This window comes from Schistocerca gregaria, chromosome 2 (genome assembly GCF_023897955.1).
Source record: "Schistocerca gregaria isolate iqSchGreg1 chromosome 2, iqSchGreg1.2, whole genome shotgun sequence".
Taxonomy (NCBI): domain Eukaryota; kingdom Metazoa; phylum Arthropoda; class Insecta; order Orthoptera; family Acrididae; genus Schistocerca; species Schistocerca gregaria.
The window spans coordinates 598,156,814-598,180,618 of NC_064921.1; the positions used below are offsets into that span (position 1 = coordinate 598,156,814).

Here is a 23,805-nt window from a genome sequence, read left to right on the forward strand (position 1 = left end):
GACAGCCAACGCGTGATTGATATATTTTAGATCTGGTAGCCACGAACAGACCAGACCTCATCGAAGGTGTCAGTGTTGAGACAGGGATTAGTGATCATGATGTTGTCATTACGACTATGGTTACGAAAGTTAAAAAGTCGGTATTCTTACTAGGAAGAGCAGATAAGCAGTTGTTAGCATCCCACTTGGTAAGTGAATCGACTTCATTTACTTCCGGTACGATGGACGTGGAAGAATTATTAGCAAATTTTAAACACATTGTAAATCACGCAAAGGAGAAGTATGTGCCGAAAAAGTGGGTTACGAACCGAAAAGACCCACCGTGGTTTAACAGCGCAATTCGGAGAATGCTCAGGAAGCAAAGAAAGATCGGGAGAATGAGGACAGGCAAAAGTTAAGTAGAGATTCGTGCTGCTGTAAAAAGACCGATGCGCGAAGCATACAACCACTACCATCGTCATACCTTAGCAAAAGATCTTGCTGAAAACCCAAGGAAATTCTGGTCTTACGAAAAATCGGTAAGCGGGTCGAAGGCTTCCATCCAGTCACTCACTGATCAGTCTGGCCTGGCAACGGAAGACAGAAAAACGAAAGCTGAAATTGTAAATTTGGTATTTGAGAAATCTTTCACGCAGGAGGATCGTATAAACATACCGCCGTTTGAGCCTCGTACAGATTCTCGTATGGAGGATATAGCGATAGACATTCCTGGGGTTGTGAAGCAGCTGAATGGGTTGAAAATAAACAAATCACCAGGTCCTGATGGGATTCCAAATTCGGTTTTACAGAGAGTACTTTACTGCATTGGCTCCTTACTTAGCTTGCATTTATCGCGAATCTCTTGCCCAACGTAAAGGCCCGAGCGACTGGAAAAAAGCGTAGGTGACACCTGTATATTAGAAGGGTAGAAGAACGGATCCTCAAAATTACAGATCAATATCCTTATCATCGGTTTGTTGAAGGATTCTCGAACATATTCTCCGTTCGACTATAATGAATTTCCTTGAGACAGAAGTTGCTGACCATGCAGCAGCACGGCTTTAGAAAGCATCGCTCCTGCGAAACGCAACTCGCCCTTTTTTCAGATGATATCTTGCGAACCATGGATGAAGGGTGTCAGACTGATGCCATATTCCTTGACTTCCGGAAAGCGTTTGACTCGGTGCCCCACTGCAGACTCCTTAAAGGTACGAGCATATGGGATTGGTTCCCAGATATGTGAGTGGCTCGAAGACTTCTTAAGTAATAGAACCCAGTACGTTGTCCTCGATGGTGAGTGTTCTTCGGAGGTGAGGGTATCATCTGGAGTGCCCCAGGGAAGTGTGGTAGGTCCGCTGTTGTTTTCATTCTACATAAATGACCTTTTGGATAGGGTGGATAGCAATGTGCGGCTGTTTGCTGATGATGCTGTGGTGTACGGGAAGGTGTCGTCGTGAGTGACTATAGGAGGATACAAGATGACTTGGACAGGATTTGTAGCTGGTGTGCAGAATGGCAGCTAACTCTAAATATAGATAAATGTAAATTAATGCAGATGAATAGGAAAAAGAATCCTGTTATGTTTGAATACTCCATTAGTAGTGTGGCGCTTGACTCAGTCACGTCGATTAAATATTTGGGCATAACACTGCAGAGCGATATGAAGTGGGACAAGCATGTAATGGCACTAGTGGGGAAGCCGGATAAGTCGTCTTCGGTTCATTGGTAGAATTTTGGGAAGATGTGGTTCATCTGTAAAGGAGACCGCTTATAAATCACAAATACGACCTATTCTTAAGTACTGCTCAAGAGAGATTAGAGCTCGTACAGAGGCATATAGGCAGTCATTTTTCACTCGTTCTATTTGGGAGTGGAACAGGGAGAGAAGATGCTAGTTGTGGTACGAGGTACCATCCGCCACGCACTGTATGATGGATCGCGGAATATGTATGTAGATGTAGATGAAATTCACTAACGTGTATGGAATTCTGTTCACAGACGAACATTATTCATAATGTGTCTAATATTACCTATCTGCAGCTGAAGGTTGACAATCAGGCATATAATATTGTTCGATGACGACCACGTCCGTCATAGAAAGACACGAAGGGGGACAAACATTTAGTCCACAAATGGGCAAGACAAAAGAGCTAGAAAGTATGAGTAATGGGCTTCATTTTCTGCATGGAAAGACCACTGACAGCTTCACACTGACCTTCACAAAAAATGCACAATGATTGCCGAGGGCACTTCAGCATCATCCTACAGCTTGTACTTCCTAGCTAGTACAAGCAAAAAGATCCAGATGAGAGGAACCAGTAACACAAGTGACTTTGCGGTGATATCCGGGACGACATATATCTCGGACAAAGGGCCAGAAAGGTGAGAAGTATCGTTCCCTGGCCACGGGATTTATAATTACAATTAATGGTCTATAACTGTCATTATAATTGCCATTATTGGTAGGCAATATGGCGACAGAATAGTGCACTTGGCCGCGTGTGATTAGCCGAGCGGTCTGAGGCGCTGCAGTCATGGACTGTGCGGCTGGTCCCGGCGGAGTTTCGAGTCCTCCCTCGGGCGTGGGTGTGTGTGTGTTTGTCCTTAGGATAATTTACGTTAAGTAGTGTATAAGTTTAGGGACTGATGGCCTTAGCAGGTAAGTTCCATAAGATTTCACACACATTTCAACATTTTCATTTAGTGCACTTGCGCTCATGTTTACTGAGGTGTTGCCTAATGATCACATATTTTAGTCTAAAGTGATAACTGTCATGATAAAAATGGTAATTAATGACTCGACAATTGTGTCTCTCCTCCGCCACTATTGCAGTGTGCTCCTATCTGCCCAGGCCCCACCACCACCTCTTTAATGTCCTCAGCATCATGAGGGGGGAGTGGCATTCCTAGTCTGTACCTCCGTCGAGCACTTGCAGCACTAAAATCAGGTGGTGATCAGAAATTTGCAGCACAGTATTGCACCCTGTGGGTCTGGCTTAGATTTCAAAAATTTCCGGCAGAATATCGCACCCATTGCTGTTTTTTGCAGCACATGACGCTACTTACGGTTTTGGGGTAAGTTTTTCAACAACACGAACGTAAATACTGGAATGGGGATGTATAAACATTTCCACAGTGAGTTATTTAACAACAAAATAAACTCCCGCTACATACCTTATGTAAACACACCACTGCTATGTACGGTTTTACCGATTTTGTTCCCAATACTCATCAAATGGCCACTTGTTTCAGGAAGAGACACGTAATAAGTATGCGTCAATCAATCATCACATCACGATACCGTAACACATTACACGGCTATTCAGCGTTAAACAACTTTTATTTGACAACAGATAGGTGCCAGCTCTGCGTTTCACTTAAACGAACTGTTCATCCACACTATTACTGGGTGACACCACTATAACGCATATTCACAACACGCACGAATTAGTTCCATGAATAAAAGAGGTTTTATAATATAAGCCGTCATCTCACAGTTCATTTAAAGACACGCAACAGCTTGATACGTCCCCGAACGCTGCAGGTGGCTTGCAGCGGCACTTCTGTGAGTGGGTGTGTGGGTGGGTGAATGAGTGCGTGGGGGCAGGTGGGAATCGTGTATATGCAGAGGACCGTTATTTCATCGTGGTATGCCGGACCGTTTAGGCGCATAGCAGAAGATGTAAGCACATCGCAGCAGTACTCTTCGCCGCGCTAGCAGGACACTACATTATGGGTTGGTTGCTTAAAATATAGACGTTGGAATTACTGGTGCGCTACCCTAACAGTGGCAGCAGTTTGTGCCCTGAAATACGGGGCAACGGCAGGAACACCCAGCGGCGGCGATGGATGTTGCCGGAAGTGACGTCTGTATCCAAGGCGCGGGCAGAGTCGTGGGTCACTTATACACGGATGTGCTCCCCTGGCATAGGGTGTGGGATATTAAAGATGCCATACCTTTCTCTATGTAAGCATACACCCTTACAGTGTCAGGGGATCTGATAAGTGATATCACACAGTAACAGTATGGATTATTAGTTCTTTTAAGTGAAACGTAGGCATGTTGCATATTTGATGTTAAATAAAATTGTTAAGCGCTGACTATCCGAGTGTTTTCTTAAATTATCGCGACGTGATGATTGATTAATACTTTTTACGTGTGTCTTCCTGAAAAAAGTGGCTATTTGTGGAATACTGGGAAGAACAGCTGTAATTTTCACGCTCACGAAACAACTAGTATTTTGTGGGTTTCTACACAGTTTATGAATCATTTCAGCTTACAGTGTTTTAATTTATACTCAAAATACCCACGCGTTGCTGTTTCTCTTCCGGAAGTGTTTACTTTTACCTTTCGTAGGAACCCTATGAACTTCAGAGAGTCACAAAAAAATGCACATCGCAATTGTACAGTCTGTTTCTCTCATTTGCTAGACTCTTACCACTAATCTAACCCTGTGTGAGGCTGAGTTTTGACACTCTCAGCCGGTAACTTCACGAGTACATATGTCTCCTATCAAGAAAGAGACCGGGGCGCAGAGTAGTATCACAGCTATTCACTCTCAGATCATTAAGTGACGTTATTACCTCTAAGCGCTTCTCTCCGCGAGAGCTGCAGATAACGAGAGAGCGTCATTGGCGGCCAGCCAAGGACCGCGTCGTCACTTTCATGTAAGTGGGCCACGAGGCAGCAAAAGCGGCGCATTCCTTCGGTAGCTCAGTTGGTAGAGCGGTGGACTGTAGTGGACTCATACACAGATATCCATAGGTCGCTGGTTCAAATCCGGCCCGAAGGAAAATTTTGTAAATTTCAATATCCATTCAGACAACTAGGTTCGCAACGATCCTCCGAGTGAAAATGTTACTACTTCTCTCTCTCTCTTATTAATATGTCACATTGTATATGTCATTGACACATTGATATCCATTACATTGTTTCGTATGCCAAAATGTAGTATGTTTTCAGCTTATGTTTCACGTGAATGTTTTATTGCCTTACATAATGAAACGTTTTCTCCTTAACTATTCAAATACATGTTCTTTCGTATTCCTTTTTTAAACTTGTTTTAAATTGTTTCATTTTTTGTCTTTTATTACTATTGTGATACTCTTTCACATAATTAGCTAAAATAATACCCCAACTATAGTCAATCTGACAAAAAACCAGAAAAATTTATGATACTGCAGACTACTAAAAACTAGAAGTCTTAAATATAACTAAATCAAGACTTCACTATTAATAAACGAAAATAACAGCAAAAAACGTAAAAACTTTATGCAACACAATAGGAAAATTAAGAAAATTGGTGTACCTTAAAATGATGTGACTTACCAAACGAAAGCGCTGGCAGGTTGATAGACACACAAACAAACACAAACATACACACAAAATTCAAGCTTTCGCAACCAATGGTTGCTTTATCAGGAAAGAGGGAAGGAGAGGGAAAGACGAAAGGATAAGTCTCATTAACTTTTCAATTTTCAATAGAGTTTTCACGTTTTTTGCTGTTATTTTCGTTTATTGATAGTGGACTCTTGATTTACTTCTATTTAAGACTTCTAGTTTTTAGTAGTCTGCAGTATCATAAATATTTCTGTTTTTTCGTCATATTGACTGTAGCTGGGGTATTATTTTAGCTAATTATGTGAAAGGGTACAACAATATCATTGTTGAAAGTAAATCAAGTAAAACCCAAAACTAGCGTTCCTGTTAGCAACACGACTAGGTTCGTTTAGTCAGAAGTTTGCAGACAGACACTATTGATGCTATCTTGTCTCATATTTTAATTAATAGATGGGTAGTGCTCCAAATCCAAATGACAGCAGGCAAGCGCAACATTAGTGTTAAACGAATTACTATCTCACAAATGTGGAAGAAGGTGGCACTTCCTCATATAAGCAAAAAATGGACATAAAATGCCACAACTAAAATATTACATCTTCATATATTTTACAAAGAACAGATTTTAGATCTACAAAGCAAATTAAAATTAAAAATATGTTTCATTACAAACCATTGACAATGTTTTATAGCAATAACTTTGACAGAATTTAAGTACCTTCAACAAAAGAAAATTATAGTAGTAATAATAAGAAAAAAATAATAATAATAATAACAATCCCGGGAGAGAGGATAATCCCACGCGTAGCGCAACGGGGATCAAACGAAGCCGAAATGGACGGCACTCAATAGACACCAAATTACAGGGAGCTCTTTATTAAGATGATCTCGATTCAAAACGTGGCGCCGTAACAATGATAATGAGGGAGACAAAAACCATGAATGTGCAAAAGTTACACAGCCGCCGTAGCATCTCAGCAATTACCTAACAAGCCATTTATACATGTGCTGACCGACTCTGAAAATATAGATGCAAGACTTAGATACTTTAACCAAGAAATTGGTAGTTTTTTGCACAAACGGAACATAAATACTATCATTACAAATGACTTGAACTGCATTGTGGAAAACGAAGATAAAATAAGTTCCAAACAAATGTGCCTAGCTACATGAGCTAATTAAGAAATTGAAGCTCACCATCGTATGATAGGTCTTGCATTCGACCACCACAGATATCACTTACTATAACAGCGGAAGAACTCGGTTACATAGCATATATGACTACATACTGTTGGTGGGTCTCACTATTTTTATCGGAACCATAGCTAGCAAGATCTGTCATGAAACTTCGCCGCTAATGAAATCAAAAAATTGCTCTGAGCACTATGGGACTTAACAGCTATGGTCATCAGTCCCCTAGAACTTAGGACTACTTAAACCTAACTAACCTAAGGACAGCACACGACACCCAGTCATCACGAGGCAGAGAAAATCCCTGACTCCGTCGGGAATCGAACCCAGGAACCAGGGCGTGGGAAGCGAGAACGCTTCCGTACGACCACGAACTGCGGACGCTAATGAAATCGTCCAAATTTACATCTACATCTACATTTATACTCCGCAAGCCACCCAACGGTGTATGGCGGAGGCACTTTATGTGCCACTGTCATTACCTCCTTTTCCTGTTCCAGTCGCGTATGGTTCGCCGGAAGAACGACTTCCGGAAAGCCTCCGTGCGCGCTCGAATCTCTCTAATTTTACATTCGTGATCTCCTCGGGACGTATAAATAGGGGGAAGCAATATATTCGATACCTCATCCAGAAGATCACCCTCTCGAAACCTGCGCAGCAAGCTACACCGCGATTAACAGCGCCTCTCTTGTAGAGTCTGCTACTTGAGTTTGCTAAACATCTCCGTAACGCTATCACGGCTACCAAATAACCATGTGACGAAACGCGCCGATCTTCTTTGGATCTTCTCTATCTCCTCTGTCAACCCGATCTGGTACGGATCCCACACTGATGAGCAATACTCAGGTATAGGTCGAACGAGTGTTTTGTAAGCCACCTCCTTTGTTGATGGACTAATTTTCTAAGGACTCTCCCAATGAATCTCAACCTGGCACCCGCCTTACCAACAATTAATTTTATATGATCATTACACTTCAAATCGTTCAGTACACATACTAAAGGATCCTTATTTCTATGTATTCGCAATACATTACATTTGTCTATGTTAAGCATCAGTTGCCACTCCCTGCACCAAGTGCCAATCCGCTGCAGATCTTCCTGCATTTCGCTGCAATTTTCTAATGCTGCAACTTCTCTGTACACTAGAGCATCATCCGCGAAAAGCCGTATGGAACCTCCGACACTATCTACTAGGTCATTTATATATATTTTGAAAGGCAATGGTCCCCTGTGGCACGCCAGAGGTTACTTTAACGTCTGTAGACGTCTCTCCATTGATAACAACATGCTGTGTTCTGTTTGCTAAACACTCTTCAATCCAACCACACAGCTGGTCTGATATTCCGTTGGCTCTTACTTTGTTTAACAGGCGACAGTGCGGAACTGTATCGAACGCCTTCCGAAAGTCAAGGAAAATGGCATCTACTTGGGAGCCTGTATCTAATATTTTCTGGGTCTCATGAACAAATAAAGCGAGTTCCAGAGTATCCTGGAAGCTAAACACCAGCCATACGTCGGTCGCAATATTTCGTGATCAATAAAACGTTGCAGACTGTTTGGAGTGTAGAACAGATCATTGACCTCCACGGCGTTGGATCTTGCACGCGGAGACTAGAGAGGCAGTCCGTTGTGGTGGTATAAAGGAGGAACGTCGTATAGACTTCTGCTCTTTTACAGTCTGAAGGACGCACTCACTGCTCCTGTTGCGGCTAACGAAAGCGTCTTCTCACGATTCAGACGTTTAAAGTCGAAGCTTCTGAACTTAAAAAGCAAAGGGCGGAGCGCTATTGTGGATAAGTCAGCCGGTAGAGTTGCGAGGTATAAAGCCGCACGGCGCATGAGCTACGAGCAAAGCGCATGCTGGAGGCGTGGCCGTTAAAAAGCTACGAGCTGAAGCAGATCTGTGGAATGGATCCACAGTCATGAATAAGTGATCAGAGTGAAAATAAGTCGCGCGCAAAACTGTTCTCTTCCTGACTACGAAAAAAGGAAAAGCAAAAATAAACATAACAGAAGAACACACATCGTGCAGCACGGGATACAACTAGACTTGACGAAGATCTCTGCACAAAACAGGTGACACACAGTGCACAGGATTAAGACGGCTTCTTGACGCAAGTACCACCGGCATACTCGATCTGCGTCGATATGCTATTAAGCACATCTTGGAGTTCGAGACCGTGTTGTTTAGGTAATTGTATCTTGATCGCGCATCTTTTTATACTGATTAAAGAGGATACACGACGCGTTTCATTAACTCAGTTGCCAGATCATAAAAAACAAACAAATTTTTTGCGAGATACGTAGTAGCTCGTCGGACTTTCCCTGTTTTTCATTATCTCCATTATTACTATTACTATTACTATTGTAATAATTATTATCATTATTATTTGAGCCCTTCTGGTACACGAGATGTACGGAAGGGGCATTTTCAGAACTTTATTCTTTGTTTTACTTTTTCTTTGTGGCCATAGTACTTTCATTCTCTCACAGTGGAATTTTTTCCGCTCATCATTCCAAGTTGTTTGCTGTACTCTTCAATTCTTCTGCTTGTCCAACGACCGAGTTGCGAATTTTCAGTCTTTTTTTTCCCATCTAACATATGTAATTGTGTTAGTCCTGTTTCCATTAGGTCTTCTTTTACTGTTCTCTTACACTTTATTTTTAAAGCTTAGCTTTACTGCGACTTTGGTATAATTCCACAACCTGTGCCCCGATGGTTAATCTGGTTGGTTCCATTCTTTCAAGATGCCCATAGTACTTTTAGCCTACTTTTTTTCGTATCCGGATTAATGGCGGCATACTTTTGAATTTCTTTATTTGCTCTTTGTAAATTATATTTTTTCTTCTATATAATTAGAACCTAAAGTTTTCCTGATTACTTTTCGTTCAGGAGGTCTACTTCCAAATTATATTGAAAGCATTTTATAAGTAGAATTTTGATTTGTGGGTCTGCTGCTGATAGAGTATTTTTCGCCGGAAATAACAGTTCTATATGTGCACTCTTTTTATTATTTCTCTGTTCACTACTAATGTAGGGGACGCAGCCGCGTTCTCAAATGACATCGAAACTTGGATCGAACAAATAAATAACTAAAAAATTGTAGATGTAAACCTGTTTCTTCCAGAGAAAGATTTCCTGTAGAAAAGTAACTGGCAAACTACTTTGGCAGTTAGGTTTGTCCAAGGAAGCACACAGCTGACGAGATATTGTGCGCCTATTTCTGACAGAATACACTTTTTTGTGTTCTGACAATACGGTTACCGAAACTCATCATCCACGGATTTTAATAAAAATATAAATTTGTGCTATGAAGACAGAACAGACGTATACTTATGCGAAGTCACGGTTCCCGAAATGGTTCAAATGGCTCTGAGCACTATGGGACTTAACATCTGAGGTCATCAGTCCCCTAGAACCTAGAACTACTTAAACCTAACTAACCTAATGACATCTACACATCGATGCCCGAGACAGGATTCGAAGCTGCGACCGTTGAGGTCGCGCGGTTCCAGACTAAAGCGCCTAGAACCGCTCTGTGACAACGGCCGGCTCACGGTTCCTGACGCAACTCATCAGCATGCCCAATGAAATGGACAATGGATGACGGAGTGGGCCGGCTATACGGAGACGCGAGAACTCCAAACTGAAGGCCATCTTTCCTCGCCCGGAGAACGGCTAGGTGCAGTCGGCGAGCGGCGGCCATGAGCTGCTCCGCGAGCACACATGCTCACTGGCGTCGGCAGATCACGGCGACGGCGATCACGCGACGCCACAAGAAGCATCTGTAGACATCACTCACCCACAACCCAAGACCAAAGACCTGAAGTAATATTTCATCAAAATAAGCTATCTGATAAATCTAATGAACAACACCGTCGACAGTACTGCATTTATCCTGTACAGGGCATGTCGAAAACAAGATGGAGCCGTAGTTCCCGGATCTCTGCTAGAGGCTGGTGTGGCAGAACCTCACAGATACTGCGGTTCTAATCAACGGGCTAGCGACGTACTACAAAATGATAAATGATGCCGTGCCAACCGGAGTTATTGCCATGTTGTTTCTGACAAACTGCAGCAGCTGCAATGCTATGTACTCAATGAATATCGGCTCAAATGCTGAGGGAGACCGAAAGTCTGGCATAACTGCAAAGAAACATTGAAGTTAATAAAAAGAACGGATGTGCGATGAATTTCGATTCGCTGACTGTGCCAGATCTAAAGACGTACCCACGTTAGGAAAGACAGATACTGCTGTGCAAATTAGGACGAACAGTGCTTGCAGTAATAGGTAGAAGGCTGCAAGACCAAATACAATGCCTCTCATAGTTGCATAAGAACATTCAAGCTTTCTATAGGTGTCAGGAAATACCTGCGAACTCTTTGCCTATTCCCCTGCCAAAGACTTCCGGGAAAACAATTCTCGCAGAATTGACATGAAGCTCCGCCACCACAGACTACACCCTTCCCCCCTCACCTCTGAACAGGGCCTATAATCATCATTTAAACGAGAAAAAGGATTAGTGGAATACTATAGCGGCAGTGTAGAGTAGAGTGAGATACTTCACAAGAATGTTATTTTAATTTTCATAATACTCTGAATTCAGTCAGCATTCATAATCATGCACTAAATGCGGCACAAAGTACCACACACTCTCAGCTAGTAAGTTGTTAATTTTTTCATTGTTTTGCCGAGCACACAAATAAGCATGTATCAATACTGTTAAGACTCGTTTTTTTTCTTATGCCTCTAAACTAATATTTACAACTATTTTTTCCGTTAATACCTTCGGCGTAGCTGAACAATTTTATACAATTTAATAGGACCCTACTTCATGCGATAGAAGCAGGAATAGCTAGAGGACAAACGTCATGATTTAGAAGCACGTATCACGATGGGAAAGATATGTACTGACTACAGGAAAATTAAAGAGGCCTTTGGAGAAAAGAGAAACGGCTAAACAGCTGTATGAACATCAAGAGCTCAGATGGAAAACCAGTCCTAAGTAAAGAAGGGAAAGCTGAAAGGTTGAAGGAGCTCATAGAGGATCTATACAGGGCAGATGAATTTGCACGCAACATTACAGAAACGGAAGAGGACATATATGAAGATGAGAGGGAGACATGATACTACGAGAAGAATTTTACAGAGCGCTGAAAGACTTAAATCGAAACAAGGCCCCAAGGTTAGTAACATTCCATAAGAATTATTGATAGCCTTTGGAGAGCAACCATGACAAAACTCATCCACCTGGTGTGCAAGAATTATGAGACAGGCCCCTCAGACTTCAAGAAAAATATCATAATTCCAACTTCGAAGAAACCAGGTGCTGACAGGTGTGGATATTACCGAACTATCGATTTCTTTATTGAAGACTGGAAAAATGTTTCTAGCATTTGTAGACTTAGAGAAAGCTTTTGACAATGTCGATTGCAATACTCTCTTCCATATTCTGAATGTTGTAGGGGGTCAAATACAGGGAACTAAAGACTATTTACAATTTATACAGAAACCAGAAGACAGTAGTAAGAGTCGAGGGCCACGAAAGAGAAGCAGAAGTTGATAAGGGAGTGAGACAGGGTTGTAGCCTGTCCCCGATGTTATTTAATCTGTATACTGAGCAAGCAGCAAAGGAAACCAAAGAAATATTTGGATTAGGAATTAAAATCCAGGGAGAAGAAACAAAAACCTTGAGATTTGCCGACGACATTGTAATTATGTCAGAGATAGCAAAGGCCTTGGAAGAACAGTTCAATGGAATGGACAGTGTTTTGAAAGTAGGACATAAAATGAACGTCAATAAAAGCAAAACGACGATAATGGAATGTAATTGAATTAAATCAAGTGATGCGGAGGGAATCAGATTAGGAAATGAGACACTTAAAGTAGTAGATGAATTTTACTATTTGGGCAGCAAAATAACTAATGCAGGAGAAGCAGAGAGGATATAAAATGTAGCCTGGCAATGCGAAGGAAAACACTTCTGAAGAAGATACATTTTTTAACATCGAATATAGATTTAAGTGTCACAAAGTCTTTTCTGAAAGTATTTGTAGGGAGCGTAGCTATGTATGATAAACAGTTTAGACAAGAAGAGAACAGAAGTTTCGATATGTGGTGCTACAGAAGGACGCTGACTATTAGGTTGGTAGATTACATAATTAATAAAGCGATACTGAATAGAACTGGGGAGGAAAGAAATTTGTGATACAACTTGACCAGGAGAAGGGATAGGTTGATAGGAGAGATTCTGAGACATCGAAGGGTCACCGATTTAGTACTGGAGGGAAATGTAGGTGATGAAAATCATAGAGGGAGACCAAGAGATGAATACAGTAAGCAGATTCAGAAAGCTGTAGGTTGTAGTAGTTATTAACAGATGAAGAGACTTTCACAGGACAGAGTAGTATGCAGATCTGTATCAAACCAGTCATGGGACTGAAGACCACAAGAACCAACAACAGAGCTTGTTTTAAATTTACACCTACTAACGGTGTCTAGTGCAATGCTTCTTGAGGTGTATAAACCTATCGCAGTGTTTTGTTATCTAAAGCCACAGATTATTTTATCATATTTTCTCTTGCAAAATCGTATGTGACTCCATAACATCTAACAGTGGCGAGTATAATTCGTGTCTAGTAGTAATAAACCTTTAAAATGTGACGTATGTTTTGTTTTCCGGCGGGAGCTCCCAATATCCTTAATATTGTAATAATGACTTCCATGGTTGTTTTGTTTACTAAGAGTTAATAAAAGAGATACACATGTACTACAACGTAAAACGAAACGAAATGTCGTAATTTAGTATGTTGTGCTTTTGAGGCATATCCGTCGATAGACAGAAATACACATTCCATTTATATAAGAAAAAAGCTGAACAGGGATAAATATTTTAAACTTTCATAACTCTCATGAACAGTCCATACTCCCAGTTAATTGATTAAATTTTGGCATCAGCATCTGTATCGATTCTTAACAAATAAGAACTACATGAGGTCGAATGCACTTGATCCCGATAATTATAGTTCTGTACATGATGTACCTGAATTAATTATTTAATTTAGTTATAGCATTTTAGTGACTGAATGTGATACAAAGCGATTCACTCTAGACCACACATTTGTGCGTAGGAAATAAAGCTAAAACAATATTTCATTTTATTTTCAATGGCTCTTATTCTGCTCCAAGTTGTAAGGGGAATAAAAATAATCGGAGGCATTTGTCCGCCAACAGTTAATCGGCTTTAGTCTAGTGTAGTGTACGCCTTACCCTACACTCCTAAGTGGAAACCAGCCCGTAATTTTTTTTCCCTCGGGAAGTGGTTAACATTACCAAGAGGAGCAGCTTTAGTCGGCTGCGTCCACTGAGAACCCCCGACCAGTACGCATGGGGCCACACAACAACCCTTGAATGCCATGACAGATCAGTACGGTAGGTGTGGTACTCAGATCCACACGTGCCCAATTTAGAACTGTGGCTACCCCAGGCTCTCAGCCAGTCTCCAAGGTTGGAGAGGTCGTGTTAGCGAGAGTACTTTCCTCGCAGTCGAGGACTCACCACGAAGACGCTTACGTTACCGCCACCACACATGTAATATGAAGCAGACAGCGCGAGCCCATTACCCTGATCCAGGAGAGAATTTCAGGAGTAAAAGGCATGCAGTCTGCACAGAAGCTTCATCGTGACGCTAAGGGACTACGGGCACCAGCAAACGCCAACACCTCAAATTAAACACATCAAAAAAAGTTTGCATCACCTCGGTTCCCAGAACTCCTGAAGGTAGATGTTGACTGTGGATATTGTATCACATACACAGTTCCTCTGACTGTTCAGAGATTTTACTCAACCCGCCCAAAGACGTAAACATTCATGCATGAGCAGCGTCTACTACACGGAGGGGGTCCGACAGCCGATCAGTTCCAGTCATTCCAACAGGAAGGAGGCACACGGCTCTAGTTGTCTGTAGTTCAACCATGCCTAAACAGTCAATACCGCGGTTCGATCGCGTCCGCATTGTTACTTTGTGCCAGTGCAACCACATCGGCAGCATACTGGCGAGTAATTCGTCTTCATGGACGGCAATTCGCGTCCCCATCGTGCACATCTTGTGAATGACTTCCTTCAGGATAACGACATCGCTCGACTAGAGTGGCGAACATGTTCTCCAGACATGAACCCTATAGAATATGCCTGCGATAGATTTAAAAGGGCTGTTTAAGGACGACGTGATCCACTAACCACTCTGAGAGATCTACGCCGAATCGCCGGTGAGAACTGGGACAACCTGGACCAACAGTGCCTTGATGAACTTGTGGATAGTATGCCACGACGAATACAGACATACATCAATGCAGGAAGACGTGCTACTGGGTATTAGAGGTACCGGTGTGTACAGAAATCTTGGCCACCACCTCTGAATGTCTCGCTGCATGGTGGCACAACATGCAATGTGTGGTTTTCATGAGCAATAAAAAGGGCGGAAATGATGTTTATGTTGAACTCTATTCCAATTTTCTGTACAGGTTCCGGAACTCTCGGAACTGAGGTGATGCAAAACTTTTTTTGAAGTGTGTACTATAGTAGCATTTGCTCAGTGTACCATTGATACCGCGTTGTCGAGAATTCTCTTGCCGATTTCGCTTGTTATGTTCGTGTGTGGGACTGTGTAGTCAAATGTCTGCTTTAGAGGTGAGTGCAGTTTGTTCTAAGCAGGATTTTCTCATGGCCCAGAAGGTCTCTGAATGCTAGTGACGCCCACAACATGTGCAGGAACACGTCGGACAATTTCTCCAACATGCACTTCTCCAAAACTGGTGGGATGAGCGACATAACTACATCGAAGCGCCAAAGAAACCGCTAGAGGGAAGATAGTTCAACTAAAGAGATATGTAAACAGGAAGAACACGGCGCTGCGGTCAGCAACGCCTATTTAAGACTACAAGTGTCTGGGGCAGTTGTCAGATCGGTTACTGTTGCTACACTGGCAAGTTATCAAGATTTGAGTGGGTTTGAAGGTGGTGTTACAGTCGGCGCAGGAGCGATGGTACACAGAATTTCCGAGGTAGCGATGAAGTTGAGTATTTTCCCGTACGACCGTTTCACAAGCGTACCGTGAATATCAGGAATCCGGTAAAACATCGCCGCCGCCGAAAAAAGATCCTGCAAGAAGGGCAAACGACGACTGAGGAGAATCGTTCAACGAACGCAAGTACAACCCTTTTTCGGAAATTTGTGGTAAGTTCCTGTGGGACCAAGCTGCTGAGGTCATCGGTCCCTTGGCTTTTACACTATTTAATCTGACTTAAATTAACTTACTCTAAGGAGAACACACACATCTATGCCCGAGGGAGGACTTGAACCTCCGACGGGGCGAGCCGCACGATCCGTGGCAAGGCGCCCTGGACCGCGCGGCGTGCAACCCTTCCGCAAATTGCTGCAGATTTCAGTGCTGGTCCATCAACAAGTGTCAGAGTGCGAAGCATTCTGCGAAACATCATCGATATGGGTTTTCGGAGCCGAAGGTTCACTCGTGTACCCTTAATGACTGTACGACACAAAGCTTTACGCCTCCTCTGGGCCGGTCAATACTGAGATCAGACTGTTCATGACTGGAAACATATTGCCTGGTCGGATGAGTCTCGTATCGAATTATATCGAGCGGATGGACTTGTTTTGTCATGAATGCATGGTCCCTGCATGACAGTGGGCGACTCTTCAAGCTAGTGGAGGCTCTGTAATGGTTTGGGACGTGTGCAGTTGGAGTGGTGTGGGACCCCTGACACGTCTAGATACGACTCTGACGTACGTAAGCATCTTGCCTGATCACCTATATCCATTCATGTCCATTGCATATTCCGACGGACTTGGGCAACTCCAGCAGGACAATGCAACACTCCACGCGTCCAAGATTGCTACAGAGTGGTTTCAGGAACACTCTTCTTACTTTAAACACTTCCACTGGCCACCAAACTCCCCAGACATGCACATTATTGAGCATATCTGGGATACCTTGCTACGTGCTGTTCAAAAAAGATCTCCACCCCCTCGTACTCTTACAGATTTATGGGCAGCGCTCAAAGATTCATGGTGTTAGTTCCCTCCAGTAATAATTCAGACATTATTCGACTCCACGCCAATTCGTGTTGCGGCACTTCCGCGTTCTTGCGGAGCCCCCTCCGCCCCCCCTCCCCCCGATATTACGCAGGTGTACCACTTTCTTTGACTCTTCAGTGTAGATTTTGTATGCTGGTGGCACATCGCGCCACTCCAGAAGTTGTCAAGAACACACCTTCTTGAATTTACTCACGTGTAAGGTTATTTGTCACAAAGGATACATAATTTTTTATTGCAAGTTACTTATTATTCAGCTCTTTATGTTTGTTACTCAGGCGCGTTTCGAGAATTTATCACATTGTAGGGTGCTGGTTGAGCTGCTTAGTATACCCCTAAGATGCTACAAGTCCGATCCCTGGTGACCTACACGGAAGAGAACCTCCCCGTAAGATCACTCAGATTTTAAAGAAACTATGGCGTCACGCAATGGAAACATCTTATTGCAAGATAATAGGGTTTGTCAATCAAGCGTGAAAATATTGGTACAACACTCATGGATGTATTAGTGAGAGGATGTATCATTTATCTATAAAGGAAACAAGATAAGAAGTCACTGTAATAATCAGATTTATTACTGTAAGGCATTAACATATGAATTACCCACTGAGAAAAGTAAGAGAGCATTTAATAAATGGAAAACGGATTTTAATTATCAACTCTAACTTTGGCACAATTGGGTGAGCACAATAAAAGCATAATCATGAGAATAAATCGTGGATATTGTTTTTTGACTGCCAAAGAGGTTATTGGTTTACAGAAAGAACACGAAAAAATAAGTATGAATACATGTTTGAAGCAACTAATTGACCGCGAATGTTAAAACTATGCAATTAGTCCCTGGAGAAAGTTAATCAGCATTGTGTCCATATGGAAACGGTGAGCATACTGGCGACTCATTCTTACCATTCCCACACAGCGTGAATGCGAAACGTGGCGGCGGCAATGGACCTCTGTAATCAATACTAAAGTGAAGACGTCCTCCTGTATAACAGCAAAGCTCGTCTCATCGGCAACAAGTCTTTGCTCTTCCATCTCGCAGCAGCAAATGTTTACTCATCAATCGCATAATAGCAAGTGTTCTCGGAGTCAAGCTCCTGAAACTTCGCTGTTTTCGCCAGTGTGGGAATCTCGTCGGAAAATTGCAGCAGACCTTACGTGTTTTGTCCAGAAATTTTTTTTTTTTTTTAAGTAAGTTGAACTTTTGCTCTTGCGGATTTACTTACGATTAACCACTGATACCGTGGCGTGGGGAGGAAGGCAGGAAACCTCTGCCATTCTCTGGCAGGATCTACATCTACATCTACATTTATACTCCGCAAGCCATCCAACGGTGTGTGGCGGAGGGCACTTTACGTGCCACTGTCATTACCTCCCTTTTCTGTTCCAGTTGCGTATGGTTCGCGGGAAGAACGACTGTCTGAAAGCCTCCGTGCGCGCTCCAATCTACGTAATTTTACATTCGTGATCTCCTCGGGAGGTATAAATAGGGGGAAGCAATATATTCGATACCTCATCCTGAAACGCACCCTCTCGAAACCTGGCGAACAAGCTACACCGCGATGCAGAGCGCCTCTCTTGCAGGGTCTGCCACTTGAGTTTGCAAAACATCTCCGTAACGCAATTACGATTACCAAATAACCCTGTGACGAAACGCGCCGCTCTTCTTTGGATCTTCTCTATCTCCTCCGTCAACCCGATCTGGTACGGATCCCACACTGATGAGCAATACTCAGGTATAGGTCGAACGAGTGTTTTGTAAGCCACCTCCTTTGTTGATAGACTACATTTTCTAAGGACTCTCCCAATGAATATCAACCTGGTACCCACCTTACCAACAATTAATTTTATATGATCATACCACTTCAAATCGTTCCGCACGCATGCTCCCAGATATTTCACAGAAATAACTCCTACCAGTGTTTGTTCCGCTATCATATAATCGTACAATAAAGGATCCTTCTTTCTATGTATTCGCAATACATTACATTTGTCTATGTTAAGGGTCAGTTGCCACTCCCTGCACCAAGTGCCTATCCGCTGCAGATCTTCCTGCATTTCGCTACAATTTTCTAATGCTGCAACTTCTCTGTATACTACAGTATAATCCGCGAAAAGCCGTATGGAACTTCCGACAATATCTACTAGGTCATTTGTATATATTGTGAAAAGCAATGGTCCCATAACACTCCCCTGTGGCACGCCAGAGGTTACTTTAACGTCTGTACACGTCTCTCCATTGATAACAACATGCTGTGTTCTGTTTGCTAAAAACTCTTCAATCCAGCCATACAGCTGATCTGATATTCCGTAGGCTCTTACTTTGTTTATGAAGCGACAGTGCGGAACTATCGAACGCCTTCCGGAAGTCAAGGAAAATGGCATCTACCTGGGAGCCTGTATCTAATATTTTCTGGGTCTCATGAACAAATAAAGCGAGTTGGGTCTCACACGATCGCTGTTTCTGGAATCCATGTAGACTCCTACAGAGTAGATTCTGGGTTTCCAAAAACGACATGATACTCGAGCAAAAAACATGTTCTAAAATTCTACAACAGATCGTCGTCAGAGATATAGGTCTATAGTTTTGCGCATCTGCTCGACGACTCGTCTTGAAGACTGGGACTATCGGTGCTCTTTTCCAATCATATGGAACCTTCCGTTCCTCTAGAGACTTGCGGTACACGGCTGTTAGAAGGGGGGCAAGATCTTTCGCGTACTCTGTGTAGAATCGAATTGGTATCCCGTCAGGTCCAGTGGACTTTCCTCTGTTGAGTGATTTCAGTTGCTTTTCTATTCCTTGGACACTTATTTCGATGTCAGCCATTTTTTCGTTTGTGCGAGGATTTACAGAAGGAACTGCAGTGCGGTCTTCCTCTGTGAAACAGCTTTGGAAAAAGGTGTTTAGTATTTCAGCCTTACGCGCGTCATCCTCTGTTTCAATGCCATCATCATCCCGGAGTGTCTGGATATGCTGTTTCGAGCCACTTACTGATTTAACGTAAGAACAGAACTTCCTAGGATTTTCTGTCAAGTCGGTTCATAGAATTTTACTTTCGAATTCACCGAACGCTTCGCGCATAGCCTCCTTACGCTAACTTTGACATCGTTTAACTTCTGTTTGTCTGAGAGGTTTTGGCTGCGTTTAAACTTGGATTGAAGCTCTCTTTGCTTTCGCAGTAGTTTTCTAACTTTGTTGTTGAACCACGGTGGGTTTTTCCCGTCCCTCACAGTTTTACTCGGCACGTGCCTGTCTAAAACGCATTTTACAATTGCCTTAAACTTTTTCCATAAACACTCAACATTGTCAGTGTCGAAACAGAAATTTTCGTTTTGATCTGTTAGGTAGTCTGAAATCTGCCTTCTATTACTCTTGCTAAACAGGATTCTGAAGCTGACGAATCGATAGGCTTACACGTAGCCACATATGAGGTATCGCGTACTGTACAGAATGAATATGATGAGCTATTCAGCCTGTTGCTACGATTTTTAATGAACGTTCTTCTGTGGCGTGGGTGGCGAGAAAAATGGCGGCTCTCGCGCTCTGAAAGCTTCACCTGGATGACGTTGTGTCTGGACACGACCTTCGGCGTGATGTGAAACTTGATTCATCTGATCAAGCGGCATGCTTCCATTGATCCACGATATCATTTCGATAATCCCCACTCACTGCAACCGGAACTGTCGAAGTCGCTGGGTTAACATGCGAGCGCGTAGAGGTCGTCTGCTGCAGAGCCCCGTGTTCAACAATATTTACTGAGCTGCACGGTCCGAAACCTCTGTGCCTGTCTAGCTCTATATTCTGTGCACAGATCTTCCACAGATCATCGCTTATCTTCTCCGACCTCCACATTCTGTGATGAGGTGCGAACATCTAGTCGCCCACTTGTGGTTTCACCGCTCTTCAAGCACTTCTCAGAGATGCTCCCGACAGTAGCACGAGAACCTGTATCCCGTGTACGAGATGCTCGTTCCAATCTGCCGGGCCACAAAAGTCTCATGTCAGTTGGTCTCTCCATCTGGGAGTCGTATCGCCTCTAGGATGACCTCTGGCCCGTTTATACATTCGTCTCACTGTGTCCCATGCCTGCGTCGCCACCATGCGGCATTCTGTCTAGCAGTGGGCAGCTGTCATACGGTCATCAATGTATCTGTTTAGGCACATCGTCTTCCACAGCGATAAACAAACGAGTAATATACGTTAAAATTATATGCACGCGATATATACTATTGTTAAATTTTATAATCTGCCTGACGATAACGCCCTGTTAATATTGTATGCAGAACAACAATAAAGATTTTAGCAGCTCTACAGTATTAACAGTTTAGTTTTTGCTACAGGCGGCTCTCACGAAGAGGCTAATAGGACCGGTGTAAATATACAACTGTTCGCTGACAATGTTGTTGTCTACACCAAGGTTTCTTCGTTGGAAACGCGGAAAGACTTGGGCAAAATTGGCACTTGATGTAGTGGATTGCTGGTCTCCTCAACCGTGGGGAAATGCATGGTAAATCCCCGTAATAAAAAGACAGAACCTGATAGGATCCGATTACAAGTTCAGTGGTCGACATATTGAGTACATCATAACGTGCAACTGTTTAGTGGTATTATTAACAAACGATATGAAATTGGACGACCGAGCGAGATGGCGGAGCGGTTAGCTTCCTGCATTGCAAACGGGTGGACGTCGGTTCAAATCCCCGTTCGGCCGTCCAGATTTGTGTTTTCTACGATTTCCCTAAAATCGCCTCAGGCAAAGTTTGGGATGGTTGTTTTTAAAAGTGGACGGCCAGTTTCCTTCCCCATCCTTTCCTAAACCTCGCTTGTCCTCCGTTTGTAATGACCTCGTTGTTGTCGGGACGTTAAACCCTAACCTTGCTTCCTCGAAACGGGACGATTGCTTAAAATCACTATTAGGAAGGTGAATGGGTGACTTAGATTTATTGGAAGTCTAGATATCGTTGCAGCGTCTGGAGTCCTTATTAAGTAGGCATCACAACGGGCACCGAAAGAATTCAGTGACGCGCTGCTCGGACGCTAACATGTCGATATAGATCATACGAAATTGGAACATAAATTCTCAGGGAATCTTTTCCGCAAGAAAATCAGTCTGGGTTGCTATGACAGGAGAAGGTTTACTGAACTGTTTCGCATTTTTGAGGCATCTTCAGAATTCGCTCAGGAACTGCTGGTAGAGTATTAGTCATAAATAGCCAAAACTTTGGGATGCGACTTTGATGAAGCCATACCAAAGTATTAGCTATTTATGACTAATGCGTTACCTACACATCAGTAAAGTTTCTGCTGTCTCTGGAACCTAGACTGTTTTTGTTACTGAAAAGTACATCAATAAGGTTGCCGTACCAAGGCCTTAGAGGGGGGGGGGGGGGGGGATTATACAGTAAATGGGAATCTTTGGAAGAAAGACGAAATAGTTGATAGTTGTCACGAAACTGTGTTGGGTTAACTGAAAGAAGGTATATTCGAAGAGAACTGTTTGACAGTTCTGCTGCTAGCGCTGTACACCTGGCGTAGGGATGATGGGAATAAGGTAAGGGAGATTAGGACGCCTACAGAGGCATAGAGACAGTCATTTTATCCTCGCAGGAATGGGACATATAATGATAATATCGGTAGAAAGTTTCCTCCGTCTTGCATAGTACATTGACTTGCGGAGTACACATTATGTGGATGTAGACACGTGTAGCTCAATCCATCCCATTTCGTTCTTAGGCGCCTTCAAAACTGCTGCGGCAGTCGAGTCCAACTATCCGCACAAGGGAAAAGTCTGACAAACAGAAAATTTAAAATATTCCTTCGGGCCGGATTTGAACCAGCGACCTATGGATATCTGCCAGAATGACCACTACAGTCCACCGCTCTACCAACTGAGCTACCGAAGGAGCGTACAGACTGCGTTCACTTTCGACCCAGATAAGAACTGCCTCGCAGCGGAGAATCACGTGGCCCGCGAGGCAGAGGTGGGCGTATGTAGTGCTCTTGCAGTGTCACACGTCCTGGCCACATCTTTCCTTCAGCATTGCGGAGCAACGGTCGGCCGCCGGCCGTCGTTGTTGTTAAACTACAGATCGCTCACTAACAAGTGCCCTGGTATTATACATACGCACATTCATTCTATCACTGCAGCGCAAGTGTCAGAAGGAACGGGTTTTTCCTAGTTGTGTTGACGGAAATGGTGGAGGAACAGAGACTGAGGTACGAGATCTTACAGTGCATTCACTACGGGAGTACTATCTGCGTATGTCACAAAACAAGTTCGTATTTTTTCGCAATTTGTGTATTATACACATCATCCGTGAAATAAATCCCATTTGACATACGTTAGTTTATCCGAATATTACACTCTTCGCAAACAGGTCTACCTCTTGGAGCAAAGAGTCCGCCACCCCTTCACCAACTAAGTTGTGCGGTCAACCTACATTCTTTAGCCCGTATTGTTGATGTGAAGGAAGACACGTAAGGAACGGAGAAATCGCATCGGAAAGAAGATCTCTTATGTTGTCAAAAAAATGAGAGATTTCCTAGTAGTGTGACGAAAAGGGAAGCGACAAGTTAGAACATTTGTCATTTTCATCATTTACTGTTTTCATCACAGCTAAAGTTCCTTTGGTTAACTTTAGACACAGAGAAGTATTTACTAGATGGTACAACCGTTAGGCATCACCGGAATTTGACACAGCAAGCATATGCTAACTGCCACTACTATACTCCAAACAAATTGTTAATTAAGCCCAGATCATTTATTATTTCAGAAAAATCAATATTTACTCTGCAAATTAGCCATCCGGTGCTTTTACATCAAATCTTCGGGAAGCACATTTGCATTCCTTCAAATCCTTTGGCAGTTAAACGAAAACAAGTTGATATCTCTCGATTAAGTAATAATGATGTAGGTCATTAACAAGATGAGGTCTAACATAAATATTATCATTTGAAACCTTAGTTCTCAATAATATGGGACAAAACTTGCACATTACAAACGCCAACTATATTTACTCTTGAGATTGTAGATGCAGCAGATGCGACAAAGTTGGAAGACTATGAGTATCAGCCATCACCTTGGCGTAAAGAGAGATCATTATGGTTGGCGAATATGACTACTGGAGAAGATATTTCGTGAAAATATGTGATTAGATATGCGTGAAGTTGTGCGTTTTTGGTAC

The 23,805-nt window shown here is 42.8% G+C and overlaps 1 protein-coding gene and 2 non-coding genes across 3 annotated transcripts in view; 1 reads left to right on the forward strand and 2 right to left on the reverse strand.

Moving 5' to 3' along the window:
- Window positions 1–23,805, reverse strand: part of LOC126334527 (spindle and kinetochore-associated protein 1-like) — a 424,403-nt gene that overhangs the window by 196,908 nt on the left and 203,690 nt on the right. The gene's annotated exons all lie outside the window — the stretch shown is intronic.
- Window positions 4,683–4,772, forward strand: Trnay-gua (transfer RNA tyrosine (anticodon GUA)). The gene is given in 2 exon segments: window positions 4,683–4,719; window positions 4,737–4,772. It is a non-coding gene; the product is annotated as a tRNA-Tyr (tRNA).
- Trnay-gua (transfer RNA tyrosine (anticodon GUA)) lies at window positions 22,435–22,524 on the reverse strand. Its single transcript is given in 2 exon segments — window positions 22,435–22,470; window positions 22,488–22,524. It is a non-coding gene; the product is annotated as a tRNA-Tyr (tRNA).